Source organism: Anser brachyrhynchus (assembly GCF_964034855.1).
Source record: "Anser brachyrhynchus genome assembly, chromosome: 16".
NCBI classification, from domain to species: Eukaryota; Metazoa; Chordata; class Aves; order Anseriformes; family Anatidae; genus Anser; species Anser brachyrhynchus.
In genome coordinates, this window is record NC_137734.1 from 2,097,887 (window position 1) to 2,116,381 (window position 18,495).

The following is an 18,495-nucleotide window of genomic DNA, read 5'->3' on the forward strand; positions in this document are numbered from 1 at the left end:
GTTTGTCTCTCATTTCTCCTTTTTTTATTTTATCTCACCTTTTGTTTTACTGCTTGCAGTGTTTTTATCGTGGTCTTGTTTTACGGGCCTCTGACTTGTGAGGTGATTTGCTGTGTAGGGCATGCAGAAGCTGGTGAAGATACCCCAGGGGAGCACGGGTGCCCTGGTCTCTGGGCTGTCGTAGAAAGCTGGGAGCTGTTCTTTCTGTGATCTGCCTTGTGCAAGCGGGGAGCTGCCTGATTTTTTGACCAGGAGAGACTCATCGCTTTGTGGTTTTCTGCGTTTCTGTTCTCCTCCGCTTTGCTGGACTCTTCCCCACCTGCTCTGGGATCTTTGCGGAGGGATCAGGCCAGGAATAATGTTGGTCTGGTTCCCAGTAGCTTGTGTACAGAGGCTATCAGTTTCTCTGAGGCGGCTATTGCAGTGTCCCCAGGCACAAAAGCTGACCTCCCCTCTTCGCCTTCGCGGTGATTCCCTGAGCTTAGAGCTGCCGAGCTCTCCCTGCTGCTGCCAGGCCTGGCTCTGCCCGCGGCAGCCCCAGGTCCCTCCGTGGAAATTAACGTTTACTTTTCAGAACTAAGATAAACAAAACCCAGATAAATCCCCCAACAAAATAAGATCAATAAAAGCACAGCCAAGTGTTTTGTTTTTGTTTAGGAGATGCGTCTTTGTGCATACCCAGCTGTGTGTTGCCAAGTTTTGGGGATCGGCGGAGGCTGACATTGTTTACCGCAAATTAAAGACCCTCTGGAGACACCCGGTCTTGCTTTCCAGTATAGCCTGGGGCTGGGGGAGGGAGGCAGTTGGACAGTAGCATAGAAGAAACCCTGTTCCAGTGTTGCTAACTATAGCATTAATTTCAGTCATAAATAACTTCAGTACCATGGTTACAGCACTAGGCCAAGTATGATATCATTTAGTTTGGGATTAGGGAAAAATATCTTCCTTGAGGCTGTGGCTTCTAAAATAAGCAACTTTTCCAGAGTGGGTTTTCTTCCAGAGAGAAACTCCAGGCTGTAGTTGTGAGAAGGATTACTTTGGTAAAACTGGCTGGATGAGAAGCGTCAGCAGGTAAAGCAGCACAGAGGGTGAATTCTGCAAAGTTTCTCAGTGAGTGACAGCCTGGTGCTCTCGTTTTCCTCAGAAAACGGCACCCTCTGTGAATGAAACCAAGCGTAGTCTTTTCCAGCCCAAGTCCAGCACCGTGGAGCCATGCAGAAGCGCAGGTCCTTTCAGAAATCAGCCGCTGCTAATGACCATTAGAAAGATGGATTGAGAGATCAGCAGTGACAGTTCCCATGGCTGCATGGGCAGCGGTATAGTAACTGCGCAAGCAAATGACAGTGTGCATCCATCCAGTCGAACAAACAACTGTGATATTTGTATTAGAAAATTTGCACGCAATTGTATGCACCCACAATTCTGCAGGATGCTGGGAGCAACAGTAGAAGGCTGTTGTGTTGAGAGATGGATCCTAAATACTTGTTATTTATATTTATGGTGCTATAATGGACTGCAATAATAACCTCAAATGGGACAAGGGGCTTATGTGGAGGCATAATAAGAGAAAAAAAATATGGAGAAACTCTCAACGCTGTGAAAATGGCCATAGGTTGCTGGCAGAGGAAATCTGGCCCTAGGGCTCCTGGTTATAAAATACTTGTCCATACAACCGAAAACACTGATCCCATACAAAATCATTCAAAAAAGTTATGGCGTTAAATCTGTATTGGCAGGCTTTGTGCCAGATTAGATATTGTCTTTCTTCCTGCTGCCGACATAAAGCCAGCATAACACCATGTTATGTACTCTGGCTAATTCAACAGAAATGTAATTGTGTGCCCAGGATCTGGATCGAATTTGTCATGCTAAATGATCCAGTAGTGCTCAAACCTGGTATAAATGACCATAGAACTGTGGTCCAAGCTTCCAGTCCAAATTTCACATCTAACGTAAGGCAAGAGAAGTTTGCCACATGCAGATGTCTGTGATAGTTTTTGGAATGCTTTCCTCCAGCTTAATGCCATTTCACAGCACAGATCAGAGGGTGCCCTGTGAAAAACAGAGGAGAAACTTGAATGCATGGAGGGAAAAAAAAAAGTACTTTTTATTTCTTCTCTTCCTGGTTCTAATCATAGAGAAAACAGCTGAAAAGTGACATTTCAGGACAGGCTGAACAAGGCTGATACACTGCATTCATTAGCCCTGCCTCACACTGCTCTGGCCTGATCCCTGCTGAGAGATCTGCTGGTGGTTAACGTACCCTTGGCTCCTGATAGAGCAGTCTCAGGTTTTGAAATGATTGCAGGTTTCTGCAGTCCTGATCAGCCTGAAGACCCTGGCCTCTTTCTTTTGCTCTTTGTCTATGCTAGGCTTGGCTTCCTCGAAGTAGCTGTTATCCATCATGAAGGCATACGAGGCCAGTGAGGTTTTCATTTTCTTATCAATGGGCTGGCTCGGGGAATACCAGGCACTTTGTCCTCTCTTGGGCTGCATTAAATGGAGGGATGCTTCTGGTCTGAGGAATAATCTTTGGTGTGTATGAATCTTTCTGTCTTGAAGTCATCTTTCTTTCAGCTGTGAATTGCAAAGCAACCTACAGGGGGAAAAGAGGAAGAATGCAGGAGAATTATGTTTGTTCCTTATATACATGGGGTTCCTTGTGTTAGCTGGTATACTTTACATGAAAAAACATAGCGGCCATCTGGACAAGGGAGTGGTTAGAGCAGCTCTCACTGACATTAGTACTCATTTATGGCACCACAGATTTCTTCAGTGTGGTTCAGAAGATACACAGCTTGCTTACAGCTTTGATGCTGACCTGTCCTTTAACCCTAGCAAGCTCAAATCCTTGTTAGTTCTCATAATGCACCCATTTTCTCCACCTTGATTCCAGGGCATCTGTGCATTGCCTTATCATACAGGATCCTGAACTATACTTGGATTTCTAAGTACTACCACAGCATAGCGCATCCCTCTAACTGTAAAATGACCCCTGTTTTGGTATTTAATCATGGTTATTTATCATGTTTTTTTACAGCTTCACTGTTTTCTTCAAATCTTCAGCTGTCAGGGAAAAGATTCAGGTCTGGGCCGTTGGAGAGCTTTTGCAGGTCTATGAGCTGCAATGTGCCAAACGGTCGGGTCTATATTTGGGATGGGGCCTGGCTAGTCCAAGGAGCCCTCTCTCCTGTAAAGAGAAACTATCTGTCAGAGTGTGTATGCATCTCTGCCTGGAAGCTCCTGGAAGCTGTTCTCAAGTATAGTTTAGAAATATGCAGACAATTGCATATCACTGCTGTTGCACGAAGTCTGCCAACTGTGGGGTCAGGTTGTCCCCTTTGTTTTCCAGTAATTACTATTTTTAGTTCAGTTTTCATTCGAGTGTAGTGTTTTTAGATGAGCCCAAAGGTCTCCTGGCTGCGCTCTGTACAGCTTCTTAGAAGACAGATGGGGCATTACAGACACCGTGCTTAGTCCCTGCCGCTTCACAAGGTTCAACGTCCAATTCAGCTGATTAAAGAATGATATTTTCAAGTCCTTAGAAAAGATGTCTCTGGATGGAAGCAGAACAGCTGCTGAAGAAACACAACAGGGAATCGTTTTTACCTGCACAGTAAAACAGGAAGACTGTAAATATCTGGGGATCGCGGGGAGAAGTCTGTCACGGCCGGTGGTTTTTTTTAGTAGCTCAGGCCGTGTCAGCCTGTCAAGTGTGTTTTGAGAGACTCTCAGCCCTCCTCAGCTCCGAGGCAGCCTGCGAACAAACCGAAATGAAAGGCAGGAGCAAGATGGCCGGGCACAGGCCAGAGAAAGCCAGGGTGGCTCCAACGAAGAGCTGGAGCACCCCCAGCTCGCGTCAGCAGGGGAGCGGGGCCCGGCGGCCTTCCTGGAACCGCTCTTGGGGCTCAGTCCGAGCGCTGAGGCCTGCAGCAGCCGCCCCAGCTGCAGCGGGAGCTGAGGGCATGAGGCAAGGCCGTGAAAGGCTCCTGTGGCCTTGCCAAGTATAAAAAGCGCAAAGATGCTCGGTACTGCCTTGCATCTGCTATGCTGGTTACTTTTGTCTGAAAGCGATGAAGAAGGTACAAGCCTCTGGACACCAAACAGTCAGGTGACTGGGAAATCTCAACGCCTCTGTTGTGCAGAAAGCATCAGACATATTCTAACCTTCCACGTACGCTAACCAACTGATCCTTATGAGGCCTGGGAAGGTCCCAAGTAGCACAGCCTTCATTTTCCTGAGGCCACGAGAGGGTAATTAGCTGACTAAGGACTGCAGACATCAGCTCCCCTGTTAAAATTGGGACTTGAGAGCTCCAACACCCAACACTTGCTGCTGCTGACAGTACCTGTAGCATGCACGGCGGCTGGGGAGCGCTGGCCAGAATCCCGATTTTGAAAAGCCGCAGCTCTCAAATAGAGGACGGCCACACAAACAAGGGGCTCTCACGGTTGGGATGTCGTCACGACAGAGAAGCCCAGGCAGGCGGGGTTAGGTCAACAACTTCTGAAAACAGCCTGCATAAAACGGAAACTACTGTTGAATTTAGCTTGTTGCTACCGAAACAGGTTCCTTGGAGTCATACCAGTGTTCTGTAATGAAACCCGAAGTCTAGCTCCTGGTTTCAGCCCTCAGTGTAAAACATAGCTGGCTGCAGAATCAACACGAGGTGGTTAATGGCTGCAGGTGAAAATTACACTAAAGGTGGATTACACACAGATATTATGGGTGAAATGCTGCAAACTGCTTGCCGGAGCTGAAAGGCCTGGGGAGAATGAGTTCAAGCCCATGGACAAGCTACGGGAGTCGAGATCATTTTCACCAAGCTGTGTGAACCAAACCTGTCAAGTTTCACACGAAGGGCAGCCCAAGGCATGCTGGTTTAGTTCTCAGAAACTGGAATTTGCTCATAAGTATGTGACAGCCTGTGGTAACCAGCAACTATTCTTATCACAGGAAACGCTGTTGGTCAGGAGCGACAAACGCGTTTGGTCCCCACAACGCTAACAAGTCTTAGGCTTCGTGAGTGCTACACAGATCCTTGGGTTTAGTTCATTGAGTGTTCTTAGAAACAAAAGAGATCAAGTAAAGTGGCTCGAGTTTAAGCAGACAAGCCAACAAGACATGGAAAAAAACATGCTCAGAGCAGAGGGATACGGTGGAGTATTATCAACCTGCCTTTGCCTCAGCTGGGTTCTCCCTAGATTAATTTGTACCCAGATGAAGATGACTAGCAGGAAGGTAAATTGATTTAATTTACATGTTAATACAAAAGAAGAAAGTTTAGGGTGTTAGGAGGGTTTATAACACACGATGGAAGGTGGGTGGCAGTTTAAGTGAGACTAGAAAAATCTAATTGAGTATAAAGGAGGTTAAATTTCTGCGAAAGCTCAGTTTCGGGAGCTGCCAGAAGATGCCAACTTACCTCAATTTAGAATCCATCAGAGTAGTATTAGAGTTTGGCCTTAAGCACTGAGTAAGCAGCTTTAGTGTCTGTGGGAGGGAGTGATATCCTAACAATAGTAGGAATGGTGCACGGTGCATGCAAATTACTCTGAATACATTTGCTCTTCACAGTGGATTTTGGATGGGGATGGAAGGGAAATTAATTTCTTTACGAAACAAAGCCCAAGACATTTGTAGCTATTAAGATCACTAAGTGATTTAAGTGAAAAATTAGCTCTTGTGCATGCAGTAAAAACTTTGCTGTGCTGTATCTCAGTAAATACATTTTGTAACAGAAATAGTAAGTTTTGAGGTCTCTATGTTAATCTTAACTGTATTAAAAAAAAGTCTGGAAAAGGATTTTGGCTGTAGAGAGATAATGTGAATTTAAAAAAAAAAAAGAAAAAAGAAAACCAACGTGTTAGGAAATTGTTTTAAAAAGGGATTTTGTAAGTAGAATTGAAAAAAGAGCTGCTAAAGACAGAAAATGGCTTTCTGTAAGCGAGGAATCCTTTCATTTGTACTGCTCTTACAAAACAAGGCAGGAAATCACACAGGATGCTGCTGACGAAAAGGAGGAAGTGGTTTTAAGGATGACATTGGACTCTGCAAGCGGGATGTCAGGCATATCACAGCATGCGTCTTTCTACCGGCTGGTACACCGCGACTGCTTCTGCTTTCTCCGCTCCTGCTGCCAGAGGAGCTGGGCATGTCACGATCAACTGCTGGGCTAGCTCTGCTCGAAGCGTCTCAGGCTTGTGTCTGAACACACCCAAACCGTACTCTCTGGCTTCAGGGTGTTCTTACAAAACCTGCCCAGGAACCGAAACTTGTGAAGCCGCCCGGAGCTGCCTGGTGGAGCCCCACGTCCACGGGGCCCTGTTTGCCTCCCTTCGTCCCCGTCGTGCGGGAAGCAGGCAACGCGTGAGCAGGCCTTGTTATAGAAACAGGGCAAAGTACTCGGCTGCTGCAGAACCCAGGGCTGCCTTGTAGCGGTTACAGTCAACAAGATAATCCATGTTTACTGAGGTCCTTGGCGTGTCGTTTTCCTCTCGCCGTTGATGTGGTGTACGGGTTCAAAGGCTGCAGCGCGACACCTCCTTGCCTCGCCAGGAACAGCGCGAGGCAGTTTCGAAGAAGGCCGCCTGCCTGCGCACAGCCTCGCGTGATGGCTGCGATAGCGCCTGCATCCCCTGTAGCTGCGGATGAAAACAGTTTCAGTTCTAGCTAGTCATTTGCTACGGTTTTGAATGTGCTCGAAAATAACTGCACGCACAAGTAATGCATGCGGTTGCGCCTACAGGTTTTGTGTGTGTGTTTGTATATATATAAATATGTTTAGCATATTTTCAGTGGAGGTGCCTGTCTATTTCTGCATGGATTCAGTGTACATGGATCTTTTACTACGCAGGAAATGGAGTTCTGATTACTTTCAGCTAGTCTATATGGCTTTTAAGTGGGTAATGTTCAGGTCAATAGCTTAAAAAATCTTAATTTTCTGTCGGTGCCCTTAAACAAATCCAAACTCAGAGTAAAATAGCCGTTCATAAGGCTCGCTCAGAAATGGTTCGTTAAAATACAATATTGGTTATAGCAACGTGAGCCTGTAACAAGACACAGGCTTTCATCTCCGTGCTATTTGTTCCCAGCAAACACCGATTCAGGAGACTGCCTCCACAGCCCTTAATCTAATCAGAGGCAGTGCAGATCTGCCTGTCTGTTCGTGTGTCTTAACTCTCCAAAAGCAGCACCAGTGCTGTCAGCTCCTGCTTTAAGACTGTATTTTCCTGCTAAGTGTCCCCAGATTGCCAGAGGGATGTTGTCTGAGTCAAAGAGGGGGAAGCCCCACTCTGGTGCGTGGCTCAAAAAGGCTCTTGCTTTATTGTCACCTGCCCTGCCTGTCCTCATGCATGGGAAATGTGCTGCATGCCTTTGTCTTCCATGTGAAACGTGGCTTCATTTCCTGACCTCTGTTGTGAAGAAATAGCCTAAGAAATTTGAGACAAAAAGCTCTTGCATCATTAAGAAAATATGATGGAAAAGACATATCGGATTAAATATAGTCACCTTTTAAATTTTCAATTTGTAGAACAACTCAATTTCAACTCTGCTGAAAAGAAAAAAAGTATCCTTGCCCAATAAACAAGGACCACCTGCAGTTTGGCCTTGTAGTTTCAAGGTTCCTCTCTGCTGATGGAAGTGGCCTCGGTGTGGGTTAAAGCCCTATAAACGGTCGCGCATTGAGGTTTAGAGCTTATCCCGTTTCTCAGGAGGAGCTCAGCCCTGGTGTTAGTGTGGTCCAAGGTAAAACAGCATTGGTTTCCATGATGGTAGAAATGAGAGAATTTCTAGGGAATTACAGGGATGAGAATATCACCATCCCTGGAGCAGGAAGATCCCTGGCTAAGGCTATTCCGACTGATGCCTTTCCTGAGCAAGATCCATCCCCTGCTACTGCCTGGGCAGAAGGGTCCAGAGCAAGGCTCATTTCAGTGCACTGTGCTCCCAGATGAAAAACTGCTTCGTTAATTGAAGGAAAGGCTGATTTCCCAAAGCACGGTGTCACCCTGCGAGGCCCGGCATATTGCCTGGGTGGGTGGCAGCCCTGCACGGACCGTGATTTTCAGGAGAGCTCAGCTGCCATCTGCGTGCTGGCTTCAGCTTTGGAAACAGCTCAGCTCTTCAGAGATCGAACTGTCGAAAATCTGGTCAGTTGTGTAACAAAAGAAGCTCCCACACGCTAAATCGTAGTCATTCAATCTCTAAGAAAAGCCACTTAGCAGATATGGACGAGGGCTGAAGCTGATAAGGAAAGACCTCATTAAATTGATAGAATTAGAGATCTCTTTATCCTTCTCCCCAGCCTGTCATTTGCCACGGCTGTTTCTGTAACTCGGAACGGCAGGTTTTGGGGGCAGAGATTGTGTCTTCCTACATCTTCTGCTTCAGGTTCTTTAAGCGTTACGTAATTACCAGGAAAACAAAGGGAATAGGGTGTGAGAAGAGAGCTGCAGAGACAGAGTTTTTGTGATGTTGCCCTCGACAGCAAAAAGCCCCTTCTAGCTCAAGAAACTTTTGGAGTAAGTGCGTCTAAATAAAACATGATAAAACTCAACAATTCTCAAAAAAAAAAAAAAAAAAAAAAGGCAAACAAAAAACCCACCACACCAGCACATTGCTGAGCCGGCCTGCTGGGCCTGCCCATGGGCTCGGGCGGTGCCAGCTCTGGATCAGAGGTGCCCCAATACCACGCATTCAGGTTCAAACACCGGGAGTCTGATTTTCGTTGGACACAGAAGATGTTTTATTATTATTACTATTATTATTACCATTTCCCCAGGAGGCCCGAGGAGACAGCACAGACGGAGGAATGCAGCCTGGCAAGAAGTCTGCAGGGAATTGCCTTTTGCATCCTGACACCCCCAAGCTCAGTGTCCTGCAGATGCCACCCCAGGGACCTCTCCCTGCCGCCAGAGCTGGGCTGAGGCACTGCAGCGTGGCCTCGCAGGCCCTTCCCTGCCCTCGTGGGGACGATGAGAGACAAAAATGAAGCTCGTGGAGCACCGGGGCTGGGGCACAGGACCTGTGCCACCCATCGCAGCACCCACAGCCCATCCCCTGCCGGGATCCCCTCCTGGCCACTTCGTCACCCTCTCAGCTCTGGTTTTGGCCTGCACCAGGCGGCACAGCCCGCTGCGGCTCCCCTCGCCCTGCCCTTCCCACACTCAGATTTGGGGTTTCCTTTGAGGTCGAGGCACGGCAGCGGCGCTAGCGCCTTCCTGACCAGCCTGCCGCTGGCCATGGAGGTGTCAGCAGCCCTGGTGAGCAGCCTGGCAGCCCGGGGCCCCAACGAGGCCGATTTTCAGCCAGCATTTTCTCTGCTCCCTTCCTCGTTCCCCCCCGTGTTCCATTGCTTCTTCATCATCATCATCATCATCATCATCAGTGGGGCTGCACAAGCAAGCCCCAGGGCTTCAGGGACGGCAGCACGATGTGCCAGGCGGGCTCCCAGCCCCTGGCTGAGGCTGCTGCCCCGCTGCCGGCCCCCATTTCGAGCTGGGGATGCCCAGACCCCCCCTGCTCCCCGCGGCCGCCATTCCCCGTCCCCCTTCCCCTTCCCTCAGGCCCGTTCCCGCCGCCCGCGTACGGCCGTCGCCATGGCGACGGCGCTGCCAGGCAACGCGGCCACGTGACAGCGGCCCGAGCCCGGGGAGAGGGCACGGCGCCGAGCGGCGCGGGGGCGGGGCTAAAGGGGGAGGGGGCGTGGCGGACCGGGGAGGGGGGCGTGGCTTGAGAAAAGGGGCGTGGCTCTACGTTGCTAAGGGGCGGTTGCTAGGGGCACGGGGGGAAAATGGCGGCCGCCAGTGGTGGTAGAGGGTGGGCCCTGGCCCTGGCCCTGGCCCTGGCCTTGGCCTTGGCCGGCCCTGTCCCTGTCCCTGTCCTGCTCTGTCCCCAGGACCCCAGCCCAGGCCCTGTGCTCCCCCAGAGCCCTGCCGTCACCCCAATAACAGCAACGAACACCCCAATAACAGTAACAAACAGAATCACACAATCACCTGCCTGCCCCTCAGCACTAAACAGGCCCCAGCGTGGCGGCCCTGCTCCCCACGGGCCTCTCGGCACTTCGCAGCAGTAATAATTCATAAGCGTCAGCGTTCTCGCAGGCGAACGCGTTTGAATTTTTCTCATCTTTTCCCCTCAGCGCCAGCAGAGATAGGAGCTGCTCCGCATGATTTAATTTACTGCGTGCTGGAGTTTTTTTAGAGAGTTTTCCATAAGTGACTTCTGCACGTAGGGCTGGGCTTATTTCGTGGTCTTGGCCCCGCGCTGTGCCCAGCCCTGGGGTCCCTGCGTGAGCAGGCTCCAGAGCAGGGGGGCTGTGGCAAGCAGGCACCCTTTGTGCCCTTTTGGGCAGTTCACAGCCATCTTGTGCTTGTTTATTTTTTCTTTGAATGTTATGGTTGCAAGCAAAGGGCTCGTCTAGAAGAATTAAGCTTTTTATGCTAGTTAACATTTTTTTTTGGTGTAGAGTGAAATCTCTGTAAACAGGTACTGAACACTGCTTCATATGCATTTTTTTTTTTTTTTTAAAGGCAAATACATTCAGTAACTCCATTTTTATTTCCCAGCATCTTTCATTTCTTTTGGCTGGCCATCATCAGCCAAGTAGGTGTAATAAAACCTTGGAAGAAAGCAAATGTACAACAACCTGTTTCACTTGAGCAGATGTAAAATTGCACTCATTAAGCAAGTACATTTAGGCATAAAATGCAGCTCTAAAAATCTCTATAAGAGCCTCCACTAGGGAAAAAGATTGCTTTGACCTTCAGGGATTGACGTAAAGTGCAATGTTTATTAATAGTTTTAGCAAGAAAGTGTCTATATGGGGGGATGTCTTGCCTTTTATTTGGCTGATTTTAAGAGCGTTCTTACCATTTCCTAACTTTCCTACTGAATAGGGTTGATGAAAAACTCCCCTACTTTTAGGTTAATGACTTGGCTGCTGGCTTATACTCATGTCCGTCAAAAGATTTCTCTGCTGCTCTGATGATGAAAGTAGCACTGTAAATGCTGCAAGACCCTGGGCTTAATCCCATTCATGGCATTTCCAGAAAGGGGAGGCGGCACCGAGGGCTTTATAGCTGTTCCATGTGTGAGAAACGGTCTCTGAAGCGGAAGGGATTTTCTTGCGCCGGGCTTCACCCAAGTTATCAAAGAAAACAGGACCCCCCAGGAAAACAGGATGCTGCGGGGTCATCTTTAGGGTAGCATAATGCTGTGAGCCTAGGGCTGAATGAGCCCCCGGGCAGGTTTTGACCCTCGGGTCCTGTGCCGTCTCCCAGATATCTGTTAATCCTCCGGCAGGTTTTCTAACGCTCCCCATGCGCGCAGCTTCGAGCACCGCTGCCTGCAGCGGCCGTGAGCCGGCCGGGCCACGTCGGGGCCTGTTTCATGGCTGTCTGTCAGGCGCATGAAGCAAGGAAACACAAATGCAGACAGAAGGCGGGGAACACCCCATTAAAATTCTGCTCGGGAGCAGGTTTCCTGGTGCTGGGCTCCGAAGGCGCGCTGCTGAAGCATCTCCTTGCCTCTCTTCAGGTGATGCTTCCTGTCCTTTTCTACAGTCAAGACTGCCAAGATCTGCTTTCATGTTTTTGCTCACAATTTGTCACGGGTGTAATTGCTGATGCTGAGGGTTGAGCCGGTACTCCGTTGAAAACCACAGCTCAAAACCATCAGCAGCAAGACACGCCTGCCTTGCTGCTGTGGACGTGACTTTCAAGTCTAAGAGCGTCTCCATCTGAAGCACGGATTACTTGAGTTTTACCGAGCCCCACGTTTCTTTTTTTTGTTGACAAGACTCAGAATAGCCAGGCCGTGAGGAAGAAAGCTGGCAGGATAAGGCCAGTCTCAGGTCCTAGGCTCAGACCAAGCCGAGGCAGGGCCTGGGAAGGGTTGCGGTGTGGCGGTTCGGGGCAGGAGCTGCTTCTCCCCTTCCCCAGCAGCCTTTCCCGCAGCCCAAGTGAGCCTGCCAGCAGAGGGAGCGCAGCACACGGCCTCACTACAACAGGAGCTCTCTGAAACAACCCAAACAAACCCAAACAATTAGCAAGATGATTATGGTCTTTAGCGGAATAAACAGAATAGTCAGAAGTCACAAGCCTTTCCCTGGCAACGAGATCCAGCTGCAGGCTGGATGGGGAGCGAGCGCTGCAGCTGGCAGCGATCGCGTTCCTCCGGCGGGGATGTCCCCATGGCCAGGGTGTCCCCATGGCCAGGGTGTCCCCATGGCCAGGGTGTCCCCATGGGCCACCCAGGGCAGTCCTGGTGGCAGCGGTGGACCCTGTCCCTTTTTTCACCCTCCTTGGTAGGTCCATCTCTGTATTTCCCCATCAGAGCGCGGGAGTTTTAGGCTGGAGCTTCCTCTCCCACGGTGCAGCACGAGGAGGAGGGTGCGCGAGCGATGGGCAGGGTGCTGCTCCCAGAGCCGCTGTGGTGTCGTGCTTGCTCATGCTCGGGCCGTTTTTGGTTTTGGGCCAGAAGTAGGGGAATTTGGGGCTTGTCTGCAAAGCCGTGCAGTTCCTGTGGTCAGCGGGCTGTGCTCAGCATGGGAAGGTGGAAGCTGAACTGTCTGTCTCAAAGAGGATGATAAATAAAGGTTAACGAGAACTGAACTCCCCCGGACCTTCTGTAGTCTGTGGGTTCTGCTACGAGTGGGCTTTTCCGAGGGCTTGGGCTGGCGATGCGCTTGGGGAACCTGTATTGTCCGCAGTGTCCTGCTCATGTCTGGGTGCAGGGGGGCAAAATCTTGCCTTGGAGAGCTGAAGACCCCTCTGTCCCAGCCCCGACTGCACCCCGACAGCGCTGGGCATCTCAGCAGGCTGCCGCGGGTCTGGGTAGGAGAAGCAGGGCACATGGGATGCATTTCTTGGTGGGCAGCAGCAGCTCGCCCTGCTGCAAATATTTAGCTCTCGGTTTCCTTGGAGGCAATTCGGCACAGACGTGATGTAGCTGGGGTCTGAGTCTGGCACCGAACCCCTTCTGTAACAGGTTGGTCATTAGGAGGAGCTCAGCGTTCGCAGGGTATTTCCACGAGAGCTCAGCAGCCCTTAAAATACAGCGGGCAGCTTTCATTGTGGATTACAAATGTAGTATCCGGCCAAGCTTTGTTAGTTTAGTTTTTAACAGGGATTTAAGCATTTTAAATCCTTTCAAAGCTGTAAGTAAGACTCATAATTTAAACTCTTGCAGGCAGATGTCATGGGAAAAATATGAAGAGCATTTAAAAGGCTGCCTGCCTGCCTGTCCGTCTATCTATCACCTTCTAATCTGCCTGACGCGTGCAATCGGCTTTCTCTTTCAAAACACCGCAAGGCCAGGTCTGCAGAGGCGCATGCGGCGTGACCGGAGCCCCCCCGGGACCACCCTGTTGTAAGGGGGCCACCTCGAGCCCATCCCAGAGCAGATCCCAGCAAATCGCACGGAGGAACACGCTGAAATGAGTGGCAGAAGGGATGGCCTTTAACTCGCCACCAATTTCTCCCCTATTTTGTCTGGGGATAAGCCTGACGTTTGCAGAAACTCGAGCATCCTTTGGAAACAGGCGGCACAGGATGATATTTTGCTTTTTTAGGTGACCCACTAGTATTTTCCCTTCACCCCCCCCTCCCGTTGTAGGGAATTAAATGATGCTCAGCCAAATAAACCTCTTACTTGGTCAAACATTTCCAGCTGTCCTTCGCTGGCCGGGGAGCGGTTGCCTTGTATGGGAGCCACGGCTTCCATAGAAACCCGCTGCCGCCCTTGCAGATGTTTGTGGGGAGCAGGAGGGATGGGGCTGGCACACACGCGTCTAATTCGGGCACTGCAGGGGAGGTCAAAGGCGACGAACGACGCGGGAATGGCACATCTGACTTCCAAGGCTGGATCTAAACGAGTGAAAAAAATGCGGTCGGATTGCTCGTCTGAAGGAGTCTGGGAAAATTGTATTTAAGGGTTTTTTTATAGATAAATTAATGGGACCTAACTCTGTCCGGAGAAAACCATGCTGGGGCTGACTGCTGAAATGCCCTTCGTGTCAGCAGCGGTTTGCACGAGAACCTGAGTTTATTTGGTGCGTTTAATGAGGGACTGGGGAATGTGAACGAGAAAATTTGTTCCAGAAATTGCCGAGGCCCCGTCTGTGCGAGCTGCTGGGGCCTGAGGAGCATTTCCAGTGCCGAGTCTGGTGTCTGCTTGCAACAAAAGATGGAAATGCCCTTTGATTTTAGCTTATCAGTGACTATGTGACTGTGGCGCGGGAATAAAGTTGCAGAAGGTTAGGTGTAGGAACATGGAATGGTTGGGGTTGGAAGGGACCTAAAATGTCACCTAATCCCAACGCCCTGCTGTAGGTACTGCTCTAAGGTGGCACAGGAGGGCTTAGCACGGACCGACATCTGGACGTCAAGCGCAGGAGAGTTCAAATTAGAAACAAGGCAAGCATTTTGGGCAGAGATTTACCCACCGCAGCACTCTGCCGAGGGGAGCGGGGCTTTTTTCCCCTCTCCGTAGCTCGGAGCTGAGGCTGAACCCTTCTGGAGGGGCTTTTATCCATCACACGTGCCTGGGCTCAGCGCAAAAATAACCCTGAAGGGGGAAACCTGCTGAGAAAATGTGGTGTCTTTTGGCCTCTGGGTCTCAGAAAGGTTGGGAAGGGCGAGCCGCTCTGTAAATTCGCCTCGTGAGACCATCAGAGGAGAGAAGAGCGATCGCCGGCTGGGCTTTGCTCTGCCTCGCTGCCGGGCTCCTGCCGCTTGGGCTGAGCGGTCCTCGGGGCGTCGGGAGGGTTAACGGGGCTGCAGAGCGCCGGGTGAGTGCCTTGGTGAGGAGGGAGGGCATCATTTACTGCTGCAGAGATTGGAAACTCCCCGATGTGATTATAACGTGTAGTGATGGAGGCTATTTTTGTTGTATGTTGTGAATATTTCCTTGTATGGAATAACAAGGAGCTCGCTTGTGACTTGGAGCTCTGTTGAAAGCTCCGGCGATGAGGTTCCCAATGTCTTTGGCATTCCCAAGGCAGTGATATATGCAGCAGTGCTAATTAGCCTTGGGAGCAAGGCAATAGTGAGATGATAAAGAGTAACTGAAAGACGCGAGGGTTCCTGCCATCCCTGCTTGCAAGGGGAGGGAGCAGAGTGTCGCAGTCTGCTCGGCCTCCGAGGACCTGGTGTCTTCTGCCCGGAGGAGAAATCCCCGCTGAAGCGGGAGGAAACTCCTCTTTCTTGCTAGCAACCCAGCCTGCTGCTCAGCAAATCCCCTTGCCGTTGGAGCTGCAGATCTGTAGCTGCTAACGAGTTGAAATGGCATTAAAGAGGAAGTCAACCTTTTGCACAGTTTCCTCTTGGAAAGTGAGTGTTACTTCTAATTATAGCGATTGCAGTTTTTCAAATGCTCTCCCAGGGACCTGAACGCAGGGGGTGGGGAGCCGCGGCTGGAAATGCAGGCGTGTTTCTCCCCTCTCCATTGATTCATGTTATTTATCTGAAACGGGAGCGGAGAGAAACCGTCTCCTACGATACCAGCTTGGCTCTTCTCCTCGCCCCAGCCCCGGTGTTGAGCGTGGCTTTGTCCCCGCTACGCATCGGCCTCGATTGCAGAAATGCCTCTCCCAAGCTGTGGTTGCCTTTCAGAGAAGCTCAGCCGGCCTCCTTTCCTCCTCTTCCTCCGGTGCTCCGGTGCTCTGGCTTCCTTTTGAGGTGATGGGTTAGAACTGCGTTACCAGCGATTTTGTCCCAAGGCCAGACCCTCCGAAGAGCCGTGGTCCGTGGACGAGTTGAGCCTGCCACCTTCTGGTCAGATTTTCCAGCACTGAGCAAGGCTCGGGGCGCGATGCTGGGGGCAAAAGGCTCGGGGTGCGATGCCCGGGGTGCTGTGTGCACCCTCTGTCCTCCCCCAGCCTCCTGCCTGCGGGAGGGGAGGAGATGGCTGCAGGTCCTGGAGATCGGGGAGGAGGCACCGGAGTGTCTTGGGGCCTCCGTCGGCTCTGCTCCACGAGGGGTTCCTGTTCCTGGACACCCGGGGATGGAGGCTCCTCTTTGGCTCTGGGAGACCTCCCTGAGGTCTCTCTCGCCCCCCACCCCGACCCCAGGGTGGAGACGCCGAGCACTTCGCTGTCCCGGGGGTCCTTGCGGGGGGGTGCGAGTGTGGGGACCCCCGTTTTGCAGAGGGAGGACTGAAGCTCTGCTCTCTCCTCTTGGGAATGCATGAGGCTCACAGGGACCCAGATCCGAGTGCCTGATGGAGGAGAGACGGGCATCTCCTGGGGATGGGCCAAACCTCCACCGGCAGGCTGGTGGCTCGGAGCCTTGCCTTCACGCCCCCCATTTTTGCCACCCGCTCTCCCCTGGTTGCAGCAGGGCTGTCGGAGGCTCGCTTGCTGCGGGAGCTCGGAGCCGTGTCCCTCCTGCGCTGTCCCTGGGTAATCTCATTGCAGCTCCGCTCAAATACCATCGCTATGGTGATGACTCAGAGGCACGCATCCCTACTCCGCGCTCTCCTCTCCCTGTCCAAATTCGTATCTCCGAGGAGCTCTGACATCTCCCGAATGTCTCACCACCCGCTCAAGCACGGCGTGGCAATATCGGGGCTTTTAACCTCTCCGTCTCAGCCCGGCGTTTCCCTGAGCTCGGCAGCACCAGGACGCGGCTCCTCTGCCGGCATCCCAGTGCTGTCCTCGTCTCCTGCCTCCTCCTGTGCCTTCACGTCCCAGCCACCTCCAGGGCTCGTGTAACCACCACCACCGCTGCCTCCCCTGCTCCCCACGGGTGCCCGGTGGCTGCAGCCCTGCTAGCTCTCAGGTCTTGGTGCCACCCGGCTGTTTCTTGCCGTTTTTTTGCTCATTTTATCTCTCAGTTGTACCCTTTCGGGGCCGGAGGTGGCTTTCTTTATCCCTCGTCTCAGCAGCCCTAGAAGAACAGAGCTTCCTCGGACATCTTCAGAAACCACCTGGGCAACCTGCTCTGGGTGGGCTTGGGCCAGAAGGACCCAGAGCTCCCTTCCCAACCTCAGCCACACTGGGATTCTGCGGTCAGGCTGCTGGCATTAAAGCCAAGGTCCTAGGAACTATCCCAGTGGGAAACCATCTCGCTTTCAAGCAGGGGGGATGCTGGAGGCTGGAGGGGGCAGAGCCTTTCCCCGGTCCTGCCTGGGGCTTGGCTCCGAGGCTGCCCGGCGGTACCCCAGAAAGCTTAAATAAGCCTCTAAATGGGGCCTGGCAGTGGGAGACCGCTTCTGCAAGGCAAGCAGGGGGTGAAGCCTTTCCTGGGAACTCAACGAGGCTGGGGAGGAGGCTTCTGCCCCGGGGTCCGTGCCGTCAGCGGGGGAAGGCTCTGGCTTGCTCTGCTGATGGGCATTAACAGGGTGCTGGGGGCCCAGAGCTGGCTGGAGCCCCGTGTGTGCGTGCAGGACAGAGCCGTGGCGTCCCAGAAAGGTGTCGGCAGGGCCCCTCTTTGCCCTTGCCCTGCTGGCTGAATGCTTTCATTTAGGCAACGGCAGAGCTGCGATGGGCATGCCGAGATCCGCGGTGCCTCTGTTCAAAAGCGAAGCTCTCTTCCCGTTCACTGCTTGATGCTGGGCTCCAGCCTCGGCTCCGCTCACGCGGAAGGATAAAAGCTGCTCCTTTTTCTCCTCCGGCGGGTGTGTGTCAGTGGCGTTAGGTAGAGATGTGAGGAGCTTATTGCCGAAGCAGCTCACGCCGGGCGCGCGGTGCCGTGTGCCTCCGTGCAGCTCCTGCGAGCTGCCCGTCCCAGCAGCAATCCGGGATGGCCTCGGCGTGGCAGGCACGGCTGCACCTCCCGCTGCGAGCCTTTCGGTTCCCTTCTGCTGAAGGCTCTGTGCGGGAAGGTCTCATTAATTTCTCTGGGATTTAGGGATGGCAGCAGTAGCACACCCTCACTGCTGCCTAGCCGTGCTCTTCCTTCATTCTCCAGGTCCCCCCAGCCGGGATTTCTCCGCTTTTGCTCTGTCCTGGGTGGGTTTTAGCTACGGCACAGCAAAAGCAGCGCCGGGTGTTTGTCTTTCCTGGGAGCCCACCCGATGGACGTGGTCTGCCCTGGGCTAAAAAATCTCCGCCAGGCCCTGGGCAGCTCGCTTTGCCGCGCAGCTGCTGGGAGACACAAATCGGTGATGCAATCCCAATTTTGGAGAACCTGGCTTTGGGCTACGTGACACCTCCCCAGAAATCAGTAAAAGTGTTGGCCGGGGAATCCCCGCACATCCCTGGGTGCTGCGGGCAGGCTCGTCTCGGCCGGGTGCCGGTGATGCTCAGCCACGTGTGGATGGGATGTCCGGAGCTTTCTGATGTGCTGCGCTCTCACCAGGCTGAGCGATGCTCTGAATCAACAAGGTCCCCTGGTTGTGCCTCGAAACATTTACCTCTTCTCCTCCGAAGAGCCCCCAGCCACCCTTTTGCTCTCCCAGGTGAAGCAGAATTGGGCTAATGGGCTCTCATTTCTGTCCCAGCCTGTCAAGGCTCTTCCCTTGCTGGAGAAAACAGTAGGGAAGTT

The 18,495-nt window shown here is 52.0% G+C and overlaps 1 long non-coding RNA gene across 7 annotated transcripts in view; it reads left to right on the forward strand.

Moving 5' to 3' along the window:
* LOC308178696 overlaps window positions 1-18,495 on the forward strand; it is a 47,421-nt gene that overhangs the window by 5,905 nt on the left and 23,021 nt on the right. For 5 of the 7 annotated variants that reach the window (XR_013939912.1, XR_013939913.1, XR_013939914.1 and 2 more), the window contains one exon: window positions 119-18,495. This exon is cut by the window's right edge. This is a non-coding gene — a long non-coding RNA (uncharacterized lncRNA). The remainder of the gene's footprint in view (window positions 1-118) is intronic. The other 2 variants (XR_013939916.1, XR_013939917.1) reach the window with 2 other exon arrangements.